This window comes from Typopeltis vanoorti, chromosome 15, assembly GCF_054136105.1.
Source record: "Typopeltis vanoorti isolate ZY-2024b chromosome 15, IOZ_Tvanoo_1.0, whole genome shotgun sequence".
NCBI classification, from domain to species: domain Eukaryota; kingdom Metazoa; phylum Arthropoda; class Arachnida; order Uropygi; family Thelyphonidae; genus Typopeltis; species Typopeltis vanoorti.
Window position 1 is genome coordinate 26,415,030 of NC_143563.1, and position 18,403 is coordinate 26,433,432.

Below are 18,403 nucleotides of genomic sequence, written 5' to 3' on the forward strand. Positions count from 1 at the left end.
AGCAATTAGAGTAGCTGTAGAGTTTTGATTTTTTGGAGCGGATTTTACCGGTTTTGTGCACAAGGTAACTGCTTTGGCGTACGGTCATTGAGTTGTAATCTGTAAAGGGTTTCCATCTACAGGAGGTGCTGTACATTTTTGTGATTTTTGAGCTCCTGATTCTCTAGCTTTCAGAAGGTTAGCTGGGTGGCATGTGCATCCTTTGTAGTTCACCGGATGCGGGCCGCCACAATTTGTGCACTTAGCAGGAGTAGTGCGTGGTTTAGAACATGTGTGAGTGGGGTGTTTATCTCTGCATTTGACACATCTGTACTCGGCTCTACAAAGCTTCTGCGCATGCCCAAATTTTTGACAGCGGTGGCATTGTCCGGCAGTTGTTTTCCTTCTAACTGGTTCAGTCTTGATTATTAGATTACATACCGTCTTGAGGTCGTAGCTCTCTCTCACTGATCTTTAGTGATTTCCACCAAGACCAGAAGTATGGGGCGTTTGTCTTCCCGGTACATGCGCGATATCTTTATTGACTCCAATCCTTGTGTTTTGAGGTCAGCGGATATCTCCTCTGATGTTATTGTTTCCACTAGACCTCCGATGACTACCTTTAAGTTCTTCTCGCTTTTTTGCTGAAATGTGAGGTATGGAATTTTCAGCTTGTCCATAAATTTAGTAAGCCGACGGCAGTCCGACGCTCCTTCTGGTTGAATGCGGACACCTTCATCTGAGTTTTTAGCAAAGGTGAACTTGATTTCGGTGGTTTTCATCACCTCAGCTACTGTCGACCGTTTGTCTTTAGATCTTAGAATCTCTGGTGGAATTCTTTCTTTGGGCTGAGCTGCTGTGTTCAATGAAGCTGCTCTTCTTATAGACTGTGCCGATGTGTCCATAGGTGCTATCCTATCTTTGGACTGAGCCTCCTCTGTTTCCGCTGTTGTTTGAGATTCTGTAGCTGAAGACTCCTTCTTATGCTTCTTTCTGCTGACCACCTGATAGTCTGTAGAGTCATTTGAGTCCACTAGGGAGCTAGCCGATAGCTATCGACATAATCTCGCTGGTGTTTTCTTGAGAAGTGGTAGAGAGAGGTTCAGGGGTTGGTAGTCCTCTGATTCGACTTCAGTAATCTGGTGGATCTCTACTCTACCCGGCTATTTGGAGTGAAGTAGGTTTCCAACATTTGAAAACTGCAAGGAGTTCCTTAAAGTTTAGGTCATCATGTGGGGTGTTCTTGGTTAAGCCTAATATGAAGCTTGAATGGCGTTTCGCAAGGAATAGGATCGGCCTTGTTCCTTCCTACCGACAGTGGAAATCTGCTTTTTAAAGGCGGAAGACCACTGCTGGGCACAGGGAAGGGAACAGGAGAGGGCCTGAGAAAATTTCACAGAAATGAAATCTTACCTTACATAAAACTGAAAGATTGCTGTTTTGAAGACCAATCACTATCACGCTCAAATCCGCTAAATTTTCTTCCCAATCACTAAAACTCACAATTAATTACTTCACTTGATATGCATTACTTCACTTGATATGCATTACTTCACTTCGCCATACTTCTCTCTGAAAGCAGACAATTGAGCATAAGATAGATTTGGGCCTTTTATATTTATAGTATTCCGATTCATTGTAGTCCGAAGCTTGTTTGTTCAGTGGGTTTGGATGATTACTTGCCTTGATGAAAAACTTTTCTGCTAGATCATCTCTGGGATCTAGCAGAAAAGCTAAGTTCTCTGTGAATCTGAGAGTTTCTTAAAAACCATGGGATATACAGAATCATCCTCAGACATTTGTTCTGTATCCTCTGCAGTTTTTGAATATTTGTATTAGAGGAGATCCATGCAGGAGATGCGTGAGTGATGACTGGGCGTATTACCATCTTATATATAACTGGTTTGTTACATATATCCATCCTGCTTCTGCTGTTGATCATGGAGTAGAGTTACCAATCGCTTAGATGTGTTCGAGCCTATGTGTTTTATGTGACTGCTGAATTGAAGTTTTTTGTCAAGCAACATGTGGAGGTATTTAATTTCAGTCTGCCATGGAATCTTCACTGCTAATAGGTGTATGTTCTTCTTGCTCTGACCTTCTTTTTGGAAAATATTATAACTGAACTTTTTTCGGGTTTACTTGAATCCTGCAGTCCATCAGCTACTTTTCTATTATATGAATACTGCTTTGGAGTCTTCTGGTTGATTGCCAATTGGGGGCTAAGAGATCTTACTAGCAGAGTGGTCTATCTGCCTATATGTAGTGATTGTTGTAGTAGAGTTTTGGGGAATGTGTGCTATGTAAATTGAAAATAACGGGGGGGAGAGCCCTGAAGCATACCAGCCATGATTTTGCATCTAGTTCATGTGATGTCATTCACTTTGACTTGCATAAATCTGTCTTTGAGGTATGCATCAATTATTTTTATTACCTTAATTGGTAGAATTCTATGAGTTTACAAAGCAATCGTCGTAGATATCGCTGAAATTGTAGGGATGCTACAACTTCCGCAATATACATACACACTGTAACTAGAGTGTACGCGTGTTTGGATAATAATTGTCAAAAGTCTTTGCAACATCTATGAAGACTACAGCTGTAGGGAGGTTCCAATTGTGGTCTTTTGTGATATGCTCAACCAGTCTGTGTATCTGTTGTGCAGTATTATGATCTTTACAGAATGCAAATTGCACTTCTGGAATGATGCCTAACTGGTCCGTTTCAGATTGAGAGAACAGGGTCGGTTCGTTCACAGGCACTGTGTATCTGCAACACCCGCAATTTTTCTCGATATATAAATATATTTACCAATTTATTTATATTTGTTTGTCATATTTAATTTTATCATCAACAATCCTACACAATTCTCTTATTTTGTATAAAAAATAATAAAAATCCATTTTGTAGCACTTAGGAGAGCGAAGGACGCTAGCAGCACTGTGTTTACCACAGTGTCACATTGCTATGCGCTCAAGCATATGCACGTCATAGTAAGATGTGAGCTATTAGCGAAATGCGGCACTATCCGTCGCGCAGTTCCACTGTTGTTTATATGCAGTTTGCGCCAGTAGTAGAGTGTTCGTAGTGCATATCGTGTTTACTAAGTCTCTTTAAATATCTGGACATTGCAATTAAAGGATATAATTGTAATGTCCAAAAATTGTAAATCCATTTCTTTAATTACAATTAAAGGAATGGATTTTATATTTAAGTAATTTTGAATTTTAATAAACTGTATAATTTTATCGATAATAAACACTATTTTTTTATGTTTAATTTTTTTTTAAATTTTTACCATTTTAGAGCCTGTGTAGCTCAGTGGATGTGGCATTTGCACACCACCGCGCTAGGCCGCACGAAGGAAGTCTTGGTTTCGAGTCTAGTCGGCGACTAGAGGAAATTTTTCTAAGCCTTTTTTCGACCGGTTCCCGAGTTAGTCGATCTCTGGCACGGGCAAGCAGGTTTTTCCTCCCGGAAACTCGGGTTATTCGTCCTGCAAACTCAAGAAAATCGACCGTAGAACCCACATTATTTCAGACATTAAATATATCGTGTTAGGGTTAGAAACCACGAGATGGCGGCACATTTGAGCCGTCTCTCTTCACTGCGTACCGCTTAATTAGTGATAGCCTTGGGCCATCTGTCTCTGATTGGGTACCAGTGGAGATTGAACTGCCCACTCAGTCTCCAAAAGTTAGATAGGGCTAAATGGCCTCGCCTACTCCCGTATATACGGGAATAAAAAGGCGTTAGCTGATTTTTTTTTTTTTATTGATATTTTATCCAAACACGTATATACACTGTACTTACAATGAGTATGTATATTTCAAAAGTTGCAGCACCCCCCCCCCCTCACGATTTCAAGCCACGAGCCGCCACTGTGTGAGAATAACTTTTTCAGCGACCTTACCTAGACAAGGTAGAAGACTGATAGGTCTGTAGCTTCCTGGGAGTTGGGATTCTTTCGAGTCTTTTTGATAGGGATGATGTCGACAGTCTTCCATATTGTGCAAAAGTGCTGAAATCTAAGAGTAACGTTGATTATGTTGACTAAATGATTATAGCTTTTCTGAGTAGTAATTTGATTAATCTGTTGGTGATGCCATCTGGCCCTGCACACCTTTTTGTTGTTCAGGTGGGTTATGATACTTGCTATTTCTGCTGGAGAAGTTGGTGTGATATGTTCTGAATTATCCTTTTGTTGTCTTAAGGCTTGCTTGACCCGGTGAATTTTGTAGATAAGGTTGATGTTTAAATTTTTGTTAGAGCGTTTGCATTGTGTTTCCAAGTTGTCTATTGGACCGTCAGCTATTTTTTGTGTTGTGTGGGCTGTTCCCTTCTTTGTCTATATTGTGGACAATAAGCTGCCTTTTAGTGCAGAGGGATCTCAAGAATTTCCAGATGCAGTTGTTCTCTGGATTTAAATTAGTCAATTTGTTATCCTAGTCTTGATTTCGGTGTTCTTGAAGAGCTTCACGGACTTGCCGATTTAAGCTGTTCAGTATTGGTTTGTCTTGAGAGGCTCTTCTGTTGTGATATCTCTTTCGGGCTTTGTTTTTTGCTCTTTTTAGGTCCATGATTTCCTCGGGGATCCGGCTGATCGGAAGAAAGACTGTAGTTTGGGAAATTGATTTTATTACATTTTTGATTTGGCTGGTTATGTTGTTTACAGAATTGTCTATCTCCTCTTTATTGTAAATAACGGGAGCTGGTCTCATGTGTTCTGGAAGAATTCTAGAGTTTTGTCCCATAGTATAAAAGAGTGTGAAGGAGTGGGTTGCTCTAGCATACCGAGCTTAAGCAGGATTTGATTGTTGTTGGAAGACAGCTCGTTTAGTGTTTTCAGCTGATACTGGTATCTAATATTTCAGAGGATGACTATGTCAAGAACATCTGAGCTTCCAACACTGGACTGTGATTGGTGGGCTCTGTAGGTCCGGCTATAACTATAGTGTTTTGTATTGAATAATTGTTTACTGTACGACCTTTATTTTTGAATGTGGAGCTGAACCAAGCTGTAATTACCGTTGAAATCTCCAGTCATAATAATGGAGCCTGTAGAGCCGAGAATTGAATCCAAATGAGGTGCCAACAATGGGATGCTAGGGGTTATATGCGGCATAGATTTTGTTGTTGCCAGTATTGTTGGTATGAATTTGAATACCTGTTATATCAAGGTTCTTGGTTTGCGGATTGCTCAGGGCGTTGTGGCTTCGATAATTTTTAATGAATACAGCTGTGTCTCCTCCACTGGTGGTGAGTCTGTCTGTTTTGATCCACACGTATCGCCGTAATTTATGGCTATTAGCTGGCCTGAGATGTGTTTCATTTACTAAGAGTATATCAGGATTGTATTTTTGAGTCAACTCTTGCAGTTCAAGGATTTTTTGCTCTGTCCATTTGCGTTCCACGCAGTGACGATGAAAGAGTTAGACTTATGTTTTCTTTTATTCATGACTGAGTGCTGTCCAAATTGAATGGATTCCTTGCAGGAATCTCTTCGTGGAGGATGGCAAAGGAATTGTCATGCTGAATTCTTCTAACATGGTAGCTAGTGAGGCAGTTAATACTGACATTAAATTAGAGATTATTTGTTCATGGGATGGAATAGCCTTAGTTCGTACGACCTTGGCATAAGTTTTGGTCAGTGCTGCTGCTGTTTGTTTTCCTATCTGAGTTATAGAATTAGAGATTATTTGGACCGAGGGGCGACCTGGAAGGCTGCCTTGAGTGTCGCTGCAGGGTGGTGGAAAGGCAGCTTTTGCAATGCTAACCTGCGGTTCTTTGGGTGTGCAATGCACCCCTTGTAGTTGGGGAGGGTGTCTGCCGCAGTTAGAGCATTTCGCTGGCGTGGATCTTGGTTTGGTGCATGTGATGACCACCATCACATGCGCCAAACCTGAAGTCGGCCTTGCAAAGTTTTTGGGCATGGCCAAATCTTTGGCACCTATGGCACTGCCCAGTTGACGACTTTTTATTTAGCGGCTCAGTAGAAATTCTGAGGTCACAGGAGAACAGTCAGTTGGTATATCTACTTCTGTATCTTGTCAATCTCTACCAACACCAATGGTATAGGCCACTTATCTGAGTGATCATCCTGCTCACTTTGACTGGGGTCGGGCCCTGACTCATAAGGTCAGCAGTGATTTCTTCTGGGGGGGTGACACCCTCTGATCCCACGAAGTACCACCTTCAAATTCTTTTCAATTGGTAAAGCAAATGTATGGTAGGAAGATTTTTGTTGTCCATTAGCTTGGTCATTGGTCTATAGTCAGTTACAGAGGCTGGCTAGATTTTTGATTCCTTCATCTAGGTTTTTGTCCAGGAATATGAGAGGTTATATTCCCTAAGGACTGATGAGACTATGGTCCACTTACCCTTGTCCCTTAGTATAACAGGGGGAACCTTTTCGGTGTTCCTCGGGACATCTGGTGTTGGTGAGTCGTCATCCGTCTGGGCTGCTGTGGTTCTGCAACGTTTGTTTCAATGCTCTCCCTGTGAGTTGTTTTGGCAGGGGGAATTTTGATGGCAGAACAGTCATGAATTCTCCTTGTGTTACCTCCTCCTCGTTGTCTCCATCCTGATAATTAATTTGAGTGTAATGCTTTATAAATCCCGGCCAGTCGGATTCAATCTTGTCCATTACGAACTTCAGTACCACTAGTGACTGCTCCTTATTAACGATCCGGATCTGCCTTTGATATTTTCCATATCAAGGTGGCGTCTCCGCCGGCTGGAGCTGTTTGAGGGTAGTTAAGAATGTGAGAGTCTTTACAGTAAAGTAAGCCTGATGGCCTTCAAATATAATACACAGGCTAGGGGCCTGCCAGCAAAAATCCTGTAGACTGAGGTGGTCTACTAGCAATGTTTAAACTTGTAGTGTCCTACTAAATGGGGAAAGTAGTGTCAAGAATTCACTTGGCCACAAAGTGAAAACCTACCTCCCTAAAATACCATACATTCACAACTGGTCCTTATAGCAGGTCATCAGACCTATTGCATGTTGCAGCAGAGGGGAGACAATAGGAATCAAACTGTGTTAGCGCCAGTGCAATGCGAGTTTCCCAAAAAACCTTGTATAAAATTCAATCAGGCACAGTCTAAGATAACATGACCGATCTCCAAAACAATTCAATCATCTCTGGCAAAAGAAAACGAAAGTCGTTCCCATAATAATAGGTGCTGTAGGTGCCAGCCCCAAAACATTGAAAAAAATCCAGAAGCACTCGAGTTAGTTGGATTAAAAAATCGGGCAGTTGCAAAAGGGAGTGTTGTTCGACACAACATTCATATTCAGAAGGTATTGACACAGCTCATAAGCCCTTGGGTAGGGCTCGATCTGATCTGATTTTCCCTTTCAGTCATTTCTGCTCATTGGTGACTTTGTAGGCTTTTTTCCCACAAAGTATTCTTGGTGAGATTTTTACGTAATAGTTCACCATTGCTTTCCATAATGCTCCCAATTTTATCCAGGCTCTGGACCAGCATATAGCTGGGATTTATTCATGACTGTCTTCCATGTGTGTTTACGGGATTAGTTTGTTGTTCTAGGGCAGTGCTTCCCAAACTTCTGGATGTCAGGGCCCCCTTTGCAAAAATTAAAATATTTCACGCCCCCCCCCCTCGAAAAAAATCATAATAGAGAGATATATTATTATAATATTTATTGTATTATATTCAATACAAAACATACACAGCGAATATTGCAAATATCAAATGCATATATTACATTTTTTGCCTCTTACCGTTTGGTTCTGAAGACGATGCGGGCTGTTCTGGTAAAATATGAAATATTTTGAGTCTATTTCTGCTTCTTCTGATTGTTCGCGGGAATTTTTTTTATTTTTTTATCAGTCACTTATCCATCTCAAGGTTAAATTTTTTAACGTAGAATAGATCAAATAATAGCACCACTTACCGATACTGGCACACCACAGACTGATAACATGAAATTCGTGAATATTACCTGAATCAGGAACCAGAAACATTTTTCTCTTTTGTGACTTTTCTTCCTTTACGGTAATTAAGCCTAACGCGAAACAGACAGCAAAGGCAGGTTATTAAAACGTGCATATGATTGGTGCGGTATTAACAAAAGATGGCGCAACCGAAAGATAAAAGCATAGCTGACAGTTGAGTTGAAATGCTAACTCTCTTCAACCGAATTCCATATGTGAAACTGCCACCATAACATTCATTATATATATATATATATATATTACTTAGTTTTAACACTTTTACGAATTTTAACACATTCGGCTGAATTTTATTGCTGCCTTGGGAAATTGAACTCACACACATCTAATTAATAACAATAGTTTTTAGTTAGATACTGTGTTTGTCCATGCAACATATGGTTTTGTTTCAGTCTGTACAGCATAGTTTCTGTATGAATGGACATGTGATTCATTAATTAGTGTGTTTTTATCCCAGTTGTCTCTAATTGCACTATTTGTTGAGAAATATATTACACAGACTCCTCATACCTTATTCACCGGCATAATAAAAGTACTTGTTTTTATTGCCTCTGCAGTATAGTGGCTATTAGGGAGGGATGTTGTTTACCACTGCAAGCGAGTTACTATCTCTCCACATGAACTGGTTTAAAATTTTTTTCATGTGTGAAGTATATGCGAAACTTTTATTGGTAACAGAAAACTAGCTCGGATGACAGTGATAATATGAAAGGAGTTTTGATATGTATATAAAGTCAATATCAACAGTCCCTGATTAAGAACGAACGTGTGATGAAAGGGACGGGAAGATTTGGAGCTTCACTGGAGAGCATTCGAAGTAAATACAATTAACCACTGATTTGAAATGAAACATATGAATAAGCAATATTTACTAATATTCATTAAGCGCCAAAATACGCAGGAAGCAAAGTTTGTGAACCAACACCAATGTGTGAATTTTTTCATTAAAATATAAAAATAACAAAAAAGAAATAATAAATAATATAAGTTAAATACGTTTCTTTTAAAATAAAAAAATCTACTTAGTCTTAAAACATTTTAAATTTGTGTTCATTATTTCACGGCCCCCTCAAGAAAACCTACGGCCCACAGTTTGGGAAGTGCTGTTCTAGGGGACGAAAACCCAAGTTTCCGGGTGAAAAAAAACCCTACTTCCATATGAGACAGGATAACTTACCTTTAGTCGAAAGAGACTAGATAAAGGTTCCTCACCTCACTGATGGGAATCGAACCCAGGTCTTTCTGACCAAAGGGCTTCAGCTATACTGTCTGATATACGGAGGTTCAGGTAGGACTCGAATTAGTGGATTATAACCATCCTTTTACTTAAGATTGAGGAAGCAAATCCAGCTTGGATGAATATATATTATCCTCTAAAGCCTTTTATTCCTCAAAGAGGGTAGGTTAGCTCGTTTTGATCTCCATTTTTTTTTCCCAAAGTTTCTTCATTAACAACTCATCCCACTCTTAGAAGTCACAGATAGTGGCTTAAGGTTAATAAGTGATTGCATAGGCATCAAGGGAGGAAAATAACGCAGACAACTGTTGCAGTCTTATTGTCCCAAACATTATATATATTATTGTCTGAAATAGTATGAGTTCTGCAATCGATGTTCTTCAGTTGGTGGTTAAAATTGAATTTTCCAAGAGAATATCCTCTTCTTGCCCATTTGAATCAATTAACTTAGGAAATTGCACAAAGAAAACACTAAAAAAGTGTAGTGAACTCATCTGCATTATATAGCGCAGTATATAAATAATATACTTATACCCTCAGTTAGCGTTGCATTAGGAACACCCAACTGATAATTCAAATGTCCATTTCTCTGTGCAAGGCACAGATTCCACAAGATGTTCAACATCCTCAACCTATGTTCACTGCAGCAACTCCATCAGTTCATGCTTCTTCTGTGGTGGAGGATCAGCAGATCTTGCACCCTGATCCAGCATATCTCACACATGTTCAATTGGTTGCAGTCAGAGGAGTTTTGGGACCAAGGCAATGTGGCGAATTAGTTGTTGTGTACTCCAACCACTCAGTAGTTTACATGCTTTTCTTATTTGCCTTTGTGTGTAGAGGAAAAGATATGGGTAGGGTGTTATTGAATTTTATGCTTGCCCTGTGAAGTCTGTAAGATTAGCTGTGTTGAGCTAGATGTAGGATTAACTTGGGTCTTTTGTATTTGCTGTATACTGCTTCATTGTAGTCAGTAGCTTGTTTGGTCAGCCGGTTTGCATGCTTGGCTTGGTGAATAACTCTTCTGTTAATCATGGAGAAGGGAAGAAATGTAAAAAATATTGACTTCTTTATGTATCTGGGAGTTTCTGATAAACCACGGCGCATCCAGAATCATCCTCAGACATTTGTTCTAGATTCTCTGCAATTTTAGAATATTTGTTTCAGAGGTATGGCTCCATGCAGGGTAAGCGTATGTGATGACTTTGCGTATTATCACCTTGTAGATATGTAACTTGGTTTGTATATCTAGTTTGCTTCTTCGATTGATCATGGGTTAAAGTTGAGTAATTACTTTATAGATGCCTTTATGGATAATTCTCATTCATGGATGTCTTTGAGTCTATGAGTTTGATATGTTTGCTGAATTGGAGTTTTTTAATCTAGTTGCACTCTGAGATATTTGACTTCTGTCTGACATGGAATTTTAACTCCTAAGAGATGAATGTCCTCTTTTCTAAGGATCTTCTTCCTGGAAAATAGTATGGCAGAACATTTTGGGATGTTTACTTGGATCCTCCAGTTCACCAACCACTTCTCCAGTGTAATGATATTACCTTGAAGTAATATCAATTACGGTGATTGCCAGTTGGGGGCTAAGAGATCTTGCTAGTATTGCAGTGTCATCTGCATATAGTGCAGTGATAGTTGTTCTCGGATTTTGTGGGATGTCAGTATGTAGATTGAGAAGAGAAGTGCGGCCAGAAGAGAGCCCTGAAGTACACCTGCCAGGATTCTGGGTCTGGTTAATACTATTTCGTTGATTTTAATTTCCATATCTCTATCGTTGAGGTATGCATGGTTTATTTTTGTTAACTTTATTGGCATGTTAAATTTTATAAGTTTATAAAGAAGGCCCTGATGTCACACCTTATCAAATGTCTTCGCAGCAGCGTTGAAAACAGCAGCTGTATGAAGATTCCAGTTGAAGCCTTTTGTGATATGCTCCACCAGTCGGCGTATTTCTTGAACTGTGCTATGGCCTTTACGGAATCCGAATTGCTCATTAGGGATGATTCCATGCTTATCTGTTTCTGCTTGAAACTTTGTGAGGATAATTTTCTCGGTTACCTTTCTATTTCCGAGACTGGATAAAAGACTGCTGGGTTTGTAGCTTTCAGGGAGGTTGGGGATTTTTGACTGGATTATTTAACGGTATGATATCGACAGTTTTCCATGCTATGGGGGAATGCTAGAATCTAAAAATGGCATTAGTTATGTTGACTAGATGAACTATAGCTTTACTGGAAGCAATTATATTATTCTGTTGGTGATGCCATCTGGGCATCACCAACATCTGAGCCTGGAGACTTTTAGTTGTTCAGATGAGATATGATGTTTATTATTTCTACTGCAGTAGTGATGGTGATAGGTTCTGAATTATCTTTATACTTTCATAAACTTTCTTGACCAGGCAGTGAATCTTGTAGATGAGGTTGATGTTTAGGTTTACATAAGATGGATTGCATTGTGTTTCCAGGTTTTCTATTAGAGTTTCTGCTTTTTCTTTGTCTCTATGAGCAATTCCTTTCTTGGTCTGTATGGGCGGTATGAGTTGTCTATTGGTAAGTATGGCTCTCAAGAATTTCCACAAAGAATGATCCTGTGGGTTGATGTTAGCTAATTTGGCTTCCCATTCATGATTTCTCTGTTTTTGATGAGCTTCACGGACTTGTATATTTAAATTGTTCAATAATGTTTTGTCTTGTAGGGGAGGGGGCTCTTGTGTTGTGGAATCACTTTCAAGCTTTGTTTTTAGCTCTGATTAGATCCATGATTTCCTCAGGGTTTACTGGTCGGGTAGAAGACACTGGTTTGTGTAACTGATGCTACTGCTTTTTTTATATCTGGTTTGTCAAGTTATTTACAGTTAAAGATGCCAAGCTATTTTAAACCTGGTTTTACTCCATTTCCCAAGTAAGCAAACAGATAAATAAGTCAAGTTTGTGCCTGCATGTATTGCAAGTCTAGCTGACCCATAAAGTAGAACAAGTCTAGGCAACTCGTGGTAAAAATGGAATAAGCTCTGATCACTATTCTTAATATTTACTTAATTATTCTTAATGCAAAGCCCATCTCCTTGTGGAGATGTATGATGCTATGCAGTAAAGGCAAGGGGCCACTACCCAGACCGGTTTTGACCTTTATTGAGGTCTCATCAGTGGGAGCCAGGCTTAGAAATACCAAGGTTAAGTAATACAGAGCTTATAAGTATATTACCAAAACAAGTTACCATAAGATGCTTTGACCTTATTAAATAAAAATCTCAGGATGAGAGAGAGAGATGCAGAAAGTTTTTACCTTGGGTATAATATATGTTAAAGATACCAAGCTATTTTAAACCTGCTTTTACTCCATTTCCCAAGTAAGCAAACAGACAAATAAGTCAACTTTGCACCTGCATGTATTGCAAGTCTAGGTAACCCGTAAAGTAGTACAAGTCTAGGCAACTCGTGGTAAAAATGGAATAAGCTCTGATTTGTAGAAAAACTTTCTACAAAAGTTATTTACAGGTAAGTCTATCTCTTCCTTTTTTCGAATGATAGGTACAGGGTGTATGTGTGCAGGAAGAACTTTGGCCAGCCTATTGCTATGAATGAGGCAGGGGAGGGGATTGTTCTTGCATACCAAGTTTGAGGAAGATGGGATTATGGTCAAAAGATAGTTCATTGACCATTTCTATCTGGTATTGATATCTGATATTTTTGAGTATGACAATGTCTAGTATATCTGATCTTCCTATAGGGCTGTAATAGGTGGCTCGACCGGACCAGCAACTATGGCTGAGTTGAGAGCTGTGTAGTTGTGTAGAGTGCAGCCACTTATATTGACTATATTAACTCTTGAGCTAAACCAAACAGTATTTTTATCGTTCAGATCCCTTGCTATGATAATGGAGTCTGTAGAAACGAGGATGGAGTTCAAATCCGATATTACTAGGGAGCAGCTTGATGAATTGTAAGCTGCGTAGATTTTGAGACCGCTGGCGTTGTTGGTGTGCGCTTCCACGCTGGTCACCTCCAAGTTCTTAGTTTGTGGGTTGGTTGTTATATTATGGTTCAGGTGGCTTTTAATACAGATGGCAGTGGCTTCTCCTCTGGCGCCGAGTGTGTCAGTTCTGTATATAGCATAGCCTCTAAGTCTTAGGTTATTTGCTGGTCTCAGGTGTGTTTCATTAACTAGAATTATGTCCGGCTTATATCTGAACATGAACCCTTGAAATTCCAGAATCCTGTTGATCGGTCTATTAGCATTCCATGCTGTTATCATGAGGGGATTTGGTTTGTATTTAGTATTGATTGAGTTCCTTGCAGAAATCTCTTAGTGGAAGATGAAGACGGACTGGTTTTGTTGAATTCATGTAGCATGGTAGATAGTGATGCACTCAAAATTGATGTTAGGTTGGAGCTTGCTTACTCTTGAGATGTTGTAGTCTTTGTTTGCACAGCCACAGCATAAGATTTGGTTTTGGTTCTGGAATGCTTTCCTTCCTGACCTGTCTGAGCTGACTTTATCTGAGTTGGAGGGTGACCTTCTTGGATATTTTGAGCGTTCTTGTGGGATCGTGGAAGGATAATTCTTGTTGACCGCCGATTTTTTGGATGGATAATGCACCCAGGGCCGGCGGAAGCGGGCATGCGGTGCATGCAGGCGCCGCTATGAAGGGGACGCTGGGGCATGGGGTCATAAGTTCATTTTTAAGAAACAAAACTTTTTTCATAAAAACAAAAAATTCTTAGAATGATTAATATTAAAATAAAGAAGGCCGAATACACCGAATAAAAATTTTAAAAAAATTGTATATTGCCTGCTGTTTACAATTTTGCACCGAGAGCAGGCTAAATGCTTGCCTCCAGAATCTAAAGTGAAACGGTGAACGGTTTTTATGCGCAGAAACAAATTTTCGTACGAAACATTTGTTGCTACGTAACCAGTCATATGGTACTGTAAAAACTCGATTGTAGCTTAAATATTCCAAAGCACATTACATTCGATTGTTTACTTAGGTTAAGTCCCATGTGAATATTGTAAAAATAAACTTTGTTTGTGTCTGTATAGTTTGTTTTAGATGTTATTGTAAATAACACTCTGGAAGTTAACTGTTTTTACTGCTTTAATAAGAATATATTAGAGTGTTAAAAACAAAGGCAATGTTAATATCGCCGAAGCTGCATGTAATAGATCTATATGGTGGCATTAGAAAGATTGTTATTAAAAGCTGCCCGGTCCCAGACGTTACCGAAGAGAGACAGAGCTGCTCGGTTCCAGACATCGTCAGAGAGCATTCCAGATCCAGACGCTGGTTGAGAGAGAAGTTTTCCACTTCCAGAAAGGAGCTTCTCGGCTTGAGACGCCGCTAGAGCGAAACGACTTCTAGGCCACAGACCGGGCTTTCAAATTGCCGAAAGGAGAAGTCCCAAACGCCATAGAAGAGAGAAGTTTCCAGTCCAGAGGGATACTGATTGACAGTTGACAACAGTTTCATTTTTCTTGGAGATGGCATTTTCAGTTTCTTAGAGGTGGCAATTCAAGCTACTTGAGACGGCAGTCGTCCAGGCATTTTCGGCGAGCCCGAGTAGAGGAGAAAAGGCGAGGCAAATTTCCCGAAGTACCTTCGCTCGTAAGTGTTTCTTTTCACCGTGGGAGAATAACATTTTTCCAGAACTGTACGAGTCCCGCTACATTCCTAATTGCTATAGCCGAAGCCAAAATTCCAGATGAAGATATGAGATGAAAGAATTGCCATAGAACTTTTAGTGAAAGACTTTTGACTAATTGTGAGATACAGAGCCTTTGTAAGTTCAAAACGTTATATAATTTCTCTTATAGTTGTATTAGAAAGACTTTTAATATATATATGTTTAATGTTTAATAAGGTTAAGAAGTGTCCTTCAGAGAATCAATTGGCATGTTAGAAGTTGATATCAAATTTTTAAAGATAACGTAACCGAGAGATTTAGGTAACCTCTTTGCGAGTAAGCTTGGAGTTTAATAAGTAAATTTGTAAACTGAGAGTAGATAACGTATTGTGTTAAAGAAAGTATTTTAAAGTTGAAGAAAAAAGGTTCTAAATTTTGCTAAAGAGTTTTTATAGAAGGATAGAGAAAGCAATCTCCCTAATGTTTAAATTCGTGTACATTTCATAGTAATGTAAATAAATGTTATTTGACTTTCTTGTAAACATAGCACGTAATAATATAAACAAGAGAGATTCTGAGAGAGAGAAAGCTCGCACAGCTACATTAGAATAACTGAGAATAAAGTATAAAGTAAAGAAAAAAGACATCACAAGTAATTAATAGAAATTACAAGTATACAAAGTTAAAATAATAATAAAATTTTACAATGTCGCTGTAATGACAGGATAGCAACAGTACGCATCTCAATAGGCTACTGACAGTAGCGCAGTGCGGACTATTGTTTCGTCTCTGTGTTGTGTTGTGTAATAATTTCTTGTGGGTATAAAATAGAAATGGAATCAAAAATTAGAAAACGTTATCTGGTGCACAAAATCGCTTACGATTTTGTGCACCAGATAAGCAGCGAAAGAAGCAGATATTAAGAAACAAACTGGGGCTCTTAATAAATTTGTTAAAATATTAAAATATTCTGATGCAGATTGTAACCAACTCGATACAGCAGAAATCAGAGTTGACGAACCGTGCACATCATCCAGTTTGAATGAAAGTACTATTACAACTGTTGAACAAGATAACAAGACGCAGGATTTAAGTGAAAAACTGTTAAGAGAAGATTTAGTTGTTGACCACGAAACTAACACATTGTTAGTCTCTGTAAATTTAGAAGATCCAGGTGAAGGGGGAAATATTGATGAAAAATTACGAGTTGTTTTAATTGAAATGGGGCCTGTTCAAAAGAAAAATATAATATATCCCAGAGATACATATGGTTGTAAATTTTGCGACATGTGTTATAATAGAAAATGGAAAACGGGAAGCTCGTGCCAGGAACATGGCTCATTTATTCCGAAACTTTAAATTCTGTTTTTTGCTTTTGTTGCAAACTTTTCACACCTACTGAATCAAGTAGAAAGTTATAACGATTGGAGAAATGTATAACGATTGGAGAAATGTAGAGTACAGCTTTGTATAGACGTGAGACTAGTTTAGCTCACATGAAAAATTTCTTAAAATGGAAGGAACTTGATAAAAATTTAAAAAACAAAACTACTATTGATTGCCAGACTCAAAGCATGTATGAAATGGAAAAGAAACATTGGACGAGTGTTTTAGAACGCTTGATTAAAATTATAAAATTCCTTGGTAGCCAAAATTTAGCTTTTCGCGGATCGTCTGATAAATTATATGAAAGGAATAACGGCAATTTTTTTAAAATTAGTCGAACTGTTTGCGAAGTTTGATCCCGTTATGGAAAATCATGTTGAAAGGGCCCTACAAGGAAACAATAGAGTACACTATTTGAGTAAAGACAGTCAAAATGAAACATTGGAAACTTTAGGTAATACAATCAAGGATACAATTATATTATCAATTCGAAAATCTAAATATTATTCCATAATTTTAGACTGCACACCTGATGCAAATAAAACCGAACAAATGACCATTATTATTCGCTTTGTTTCCTGTGACAATGGAATTGTCAAGATCAGGGAAAACTTTTTAGGTTTTGCAGATATATCAGATTCCACAGGACGTGGTTTATGTGCAACAATAGTGGAACAACCGGAAAAATGGAATATTCCCATTGAAGACATGCGAGGTCAAGGGTATGACAATGGGACAAATATGAAAGGGAAAAAAATATGGGCTCCAAAATTTGCTTTTGAGCAAAACTCCTCGAGATTGTTACGTGCCATGTGCTGCTCATACTCTAAATTTAATCATTAACGATGCAGCCAAAGTGAATGCAGATACAATTATTTTGTTTGCAATTATTCAAGAAATATATAATTTCTTTTCATTCTCTTACAAACGTTGGGCAATCCTTTTAAAGTTCGTAAAAAATTTAACATTGAAACAGCCATCAGAAACGCGATGGGAAAGTAAAATTAATGCAATCCCCCCCTCCCTCTTCGATATCAGTTAGGAGAAATTTACGATGCACGTTTTGAAATTTTAAATAATGAAAATTTTAATAAAGAAACTCAGCATGAAGCACAAACATTGTGCTAAAATGAAGGACTATAAATTTATTTGTTCTTTTATAATTTGGCATGATTTAGTTAACAGAATAAAGCCTGTGAGTAAAATGCTTCAAGACAAAAATATGAACATTACACTTGCTTTAGACTATCGAAAACTTAAAAATATTCGTACGAGAGTATCGAACAGATACAAATTTTAAAGAAGTTCTAAAAACGGAAAAAGAACTGAGTGAAGAGGTGGATGGAGAACAAGAATTTAAAACTGGTACGGAAGTTTGACGACGAAAGAAGACACGGCAATTTGACTACGAGCTTCATGACGAAACGCCACAATCGCCAGAAGATAAATTTAGAGTGAATGTGTTTTATACATTTCTAGACGTTGCAATGTGTTCGTTAATAGAACGTTTGAACAAATAAAAACATATTATGATAATTTCAATTTATTGTATGGATTACTACAAATTAATAACGAAGATTTACGAAAAAAGTATGACGATTTAGTGATATTCTCTTGATGGACGGCGACAATAAAGACGTAAATGCAATAGAACTATATGACGAGTTATGTGATTTCAGGGATATTTTTCGAAAGGATAATTTAAGTATTCAAAGCCCTTTCGATATTCTTAATTTTATTGTGTCCAATAATTTATCTTTCCCTAACTTTTCAATCGTCCCACGGTTAGCTTTGCGCTTCGCAACCATATGCCTGGGGAAGGAGTGTCTTATGTTCGATTCCCGTCGGAGACGTGAGGAGCTGAAGGATCTTCCTCAGCTATAGCCAAGTTAGCCGGTCTTGGGCGTGGGCGGTAGGGTTTTTTCCGCCAGTTTATCTGGCGTTTTTCATCCCGCAAGCAGGCAAACCGGCCCCGTGAACACACACGGATACAGCCAAGAATACCTTGAGGCATAGGAGTGACCATTCTATCCTCGTATTTCGGTTACTTTAAGGCCCACAACCTTGGAAGGTTGTGGGCCTTAAAGGCCTGTTAAAGCCATTGGGATAGGATAGATAACTTTTCAATCGCTTTAAGAATACTATTAACCTTACCTGTTAGTGTAGCGAGCAGTGAACGTTTC